This window comes from Battus philenor, unplaced genomic scaffold (genome assembly GCF_028537555.1).
Source record: "Battus philenor isolate CCGP_79_NKW_IND1 unplaced genomic scaffold, ilBatPhil1.0.hap1 SCAF_8, whole genome shotgun sequence".
In the NCBI taxonomy this organism is placed as follows: Eukaryota; Metazoa; Arthropoda; class Insecta; order Lepidoptera; family Papilionidae; genus Battus; species Battus philenor.
The window spans coordinates 15,807,018-15,811,599 of NW_027181748.1; the positions used below are offsets into that span (position 1 = coordinate 15,807,018).

Consider the following 4,582-nt stretch of genomic DNA (forward strand, 5'->3'; position numbering starts at 1 on the left):
TTCATACATCCGTTGATCCCCGCGAAGCGGATTGTTTACGCAGCCAGGTCTCTAATGAGAAAAATATAACCTTATCTACCCTAAACGAAAGGAAGCAAAACCACCTCTTTACCTAACGAAGTCGACTTTAGAGCAACTACCCTTTCTCCGATCCCTGCGACAGTACTGGAGTTTTTTTACGGTGCACCTCCTTTTTCACCTACACCACTTACGCAGTTACATTTAAAACAGAATAAGAAGCTCTACGCCTCGCAATACTTCCACTCCTTTCTCGACCTCGCCTCCGTTTCTGAGAGAGAGAGGCAGACGCATCCCCTCTTTCCCCACAACCCTCCTACTTACCTTCGAAATGGGCTCAACGAACCTACTCGGAGCGCCTCCATTAGACTCCTGTAAGGCTCTCTTTAGATGACCAGACTATGACTACTGAGGACTTTCTCCATGTCAAAACCAATACCGGTTGCACGCCTAGCCTTATGTGACAACACCATAGTTTCGCGTTAAAATACTCGATTCTGTACATGCGCCTTCCATATAGGTTCTCTATACCCTGCCATTTTAAATCCGGAATCAAATTATTTTATTTGGGCAGAAACAACAATCCAGTCCAAAAATAACAGAAAAATATTTCGGTCCTAGAGGCCAAGATCTTATGTTCAATACAATCATCTTTGAGTCTATCGCCAAAGCCTACGTGCTCCTCCCATGGCGTGGCAGCACATAAAGAACCCTGATAGTCAGCAAAAGACCCTAATTGAAATAAACAATTAAAATGTTCATGTACAGCTATGATTAAAATCATGTTACAATTCTTGCGGCTTGATAAGGTGGAATTATTAGGCGTTTAAATCAAAATTAATATGCGTAAAGTTCCGATAACGAACCGTTACTAATGACGGTGTGGCGTTGCGCTTGTATCCTGTTGCGCTTAAAAACAGCACGCAAAGCGCAATCGGCACACACGTCGCTCAAGCAGAAGACATGAAGTTCCTAGTAATCCTATCGGCTCTGTTCGCGGCTGCGCTCGCCCTCGGCAACAATGTGCAGCCGATACCGGTACATTCGGCCTCGGTTCCTGTGTCTGGCTTAAGTAAGGACTAGCATTTTGTTATATTTTTTATATCATCATCATTATTATTTCAGTATTTCCCTTATATGTAAGAAAAAGACCAATATTTAGCCACTTCCGCTCATGCAGTGGTGGTCGTGCAACAAAGTGTCAACACGTGTTTCACCCCTCCACGGGGCATCTTCAGGAGTTATGTTACACCAATTAGTACCACACACAAAGAGTGGTTTGGCGGTGGCGGCTAAATATTGGTCCTTTTCGTACTTAAGATGGACTTCCGCAAGAGAACGCCTGATTCCATTAAATATTTCCCATATATTTCCAATAGGCCCGGTGAAAACCGACCTGCATCCACCTTTTGGACATCCTATGCTGCGTTTGCTGGTCCATGTGTCCACAGTTGAATCTTAACGCCCAGCAGCCATTTGTTCTTCATGCTCAGTGGTCTTTCCATTGTCACTTCGACTTGCAAATCCCCTAGCCTCGTTACACTACGAATCTCCCCGTTTTTGATCTCGTCAAGAAATTTCCTGCATATCTCTCTATGTTCCTTTAATGTATGTGAGCTTCTTGTATAAATGGTGTAGAATAAATATTTCTTTGGGGTTGTATAACATCCGCGTTTACTAGGTTTTCTAAGAATCTTTTAGGACTTTTTGCAGTAGACGGTGTTATGAAAGTGAGAAGCTCTATATTATGACATTTAGCTGACGAGTGCAGATTTGTTTTGCGCTGCATTGTTAGTGTGAGGTTTTTAAATTCAATTTTTTTCCAATATTTTAATTTTATTCATCATCATTCGTTCATCTTCCTTAATTTCTTATATACTTTCATTCTGTCTCTAAATTATTTTTTTAATTAATTGTGATACCGTGAAAATTGTGTAAAGAAGATAGTAAGGTCATGTACGGAAAGAGAAAATGAAAGAAGAAATACGAAAGGAATCGAGATGTAAGTCAGACGAAAGGAGCGAAAGAAAATGTAATGCATGGAAGAGGTGAATTAGGCAAAATAAATAACAGAAGGAGATATTAAATTGAAAAATAAAATCTCTGTCTTTCCCGAGCTAGGAGTGAACAATGATTTTCTAATAATGAAGGTCATAAAAAATATTGTGTAGCCTCTTCATTAAAGATATAGTTATCCTTTTCTTTATTTCTATTACGGTAGCTGCGGCATCATTAATATGTTAATTTAATGAAAAAGATCGCGCAGCAAACGCCGTAATGAAATTTGACACAGAAATTTGAAATTCAAGCTACTTTTTTAACAGACTATTTAAAATTTTAAGCTGTTATGAATTTATTCTGTTTTTTGCCGCTAAATTTATATCAATGCTATGAGAAGATATATCTGTTAACAATTTCACAGATTCTGCAAGGACAACTTACTGTAACGTCTCTGATGAGTGCAAGAACCCGTGCCTGAGGGCTTGCCCGACAGGTGAGAGAGCAGTATGCCTAGCAAATGTATGCTACTGCAGTATTTAAGTGCTTCGAGCCCTCTGATTCACAACATGTGATTCCATAAATGTTGCAAATAAATGTCACAAAATAATGAATCTGTTTTTTTTTGTACCCTAATCTGTTATTGCTTTTGTTAAGCTTGGTTATATTTTTCCCAGGACGGGTTATCCAAAAGATCATAGCGTGAGATACTGCGGTTATTCCGAACCAAAAGATACCGCAGTCTCTCCCAAAGAGGACTACAACCTGAGAGGTGGTTTTAGTGGTGGGATTAGTGGGTAGAAATCCTACATAACCCTATCCTCCCCCTAGGGGCAGATTATCTTGAACATCTGGAAAATTTCCCTCCGATAAATAAGGCTTATTTTTTCACAGTAGTAAAGAATATTTCTATAAGTCTCTTGGAACTCTACATATATCGTTTCTTTTTTACAAAAATTCTATGGTATAGAATAAAATATAAGTAAATAAATATATAAATAAAGAAATTTATAATCTACGCAATTGGTCTGAAAGAATCTTACGACGTAATAACTTAGACCAAATTTATTATGTTACATAAATAATTAATAAATGAATAAAAGAATCCTTAGTAATTATGTCGCTTGATTATTTTGATTTAATTTAGGCTATATCTGATGAATGTTTGTATTTGAATCTGTATTGTTAAACTTTAGTAAAAGATGTGTTGTTGTGGAATTTCTTCCTGATTCTTCTCCATAAATATAACACCTTGCTAAGCAGGGTAGAGATATAAATAAAATAGTTAAAAATAAATAAATAAATAGGAAGTAGACGATCAATAATAGTTCTGTTAAAAATTCCAAAGTTATTAAACATTATCTTTTCAGATAACTTTTTCAATATTCGTCTGCGTTAAATTTTATAATTTTAATTACTTTCCATTTACATTCTTGTAAATAAATATCTCAAATAATTAATGGAATCAGGCGTTGCCTTGCGGAAGTCCATTCTAAGTAAGAAAAAGACCAATATTTAGCCACTTCCGCACATGCAGTGGTAGTCGTGCAAAGAAATCTCGAGAGACTCTGTGTTTGGCACTAATCGGTGTAACACAACTCCTGAAGATGTCCCGTGGAGGGGTGAAACACGTGTTGAGTGGTTTAACGTTGGCAATTGTGCAATTCGCATTGTTTGCTGCATACGCATTTATCAGCGGGCTGGCGGGCGGTGCATTTTGTTGCACAACTACCACTGCATGTTCGGAAGTGACTAAATATTGGTCCTTTTCTTACTTAATAAATATCTCATCTATGTCATCTCTTGTTATGCCTTCATTTTTTTGATTTGTAAGATTTCAATCAATGTTTTTTAAATTTATATATTTTGGGATACTTTATATGTTACGTCGACGTCTTCATTTTGATTAAGATTGAATTTTTTTTAACATTAAATCATGTACAGAATCTTATTTATAATAACGTAGACTTCAAAATCCTCTTGAAATCATATAAGAAACTCTTTCAACACTTTTCATTATTATCATAATTTCAGGCGCAATACATCCTTAAATGGAGGTAGCACACTTCAATATATTTCCATTGCAACCAGTAAGAAACTTCCTGCATCCAGAGTCTTCTATCGATCTTAAAACATCATCAAATGCTAAACCGATCCGGTTGAATGTACAAATAAAAAAGGTTGTAAAACTTTGGAAAAAAATAATAAAAAAGTTAGTGATCTAGCATCCAACACGCTGTGTCAAAAATTCCTGTGCTAAGCTTTTAATCAGTTAAAATGTTGAATAATTGATATAAACTCTTCATCATTCTGATGATTATTAGAGGGCTGATTAAAAGAGTGATGGATGATGACACACATATAAATAGTCGGGGTAAACTTTGAAAAAAAAAGTTTTGTTTAGTTAGACAAGTAAAAATGTTTATCACACTAATAAAAAAATGACTCTACCTTATTGTTGTTATAATATATATAATCAAAAGGTCTCTGAACTCCTTGAGAACGAGGAATCTTAAGCTTTCATCAATTTTAAAATATTCTGTGATCTATCTTTATCCTACCTGGA

The 4,582-nt window shown here is 36.2% G+C and overlaps 1 long non-coding RNA gene across 1 annotated transcript; it reads left to right on the forward strand.

The window, feature by feature from the left end:
* The first annotated feature begins 903 nt into the window (after positions 1 to 903).
* LOC137931695 (uncharacterized) lies at positions 904 to 2,626 on the forward strand. Its single transcript, XR_011109053.1, has 2 exons — positions 904 to 1,090; positions 2,441 to 2,626. It is a non-coding gene; the product is annotated as an uncharacterized lncRNA (long non-coding RNA).
* The last annotated feature ends 1,956 nt before the right edge of the window (positions 2,627 to 4,582 follow it).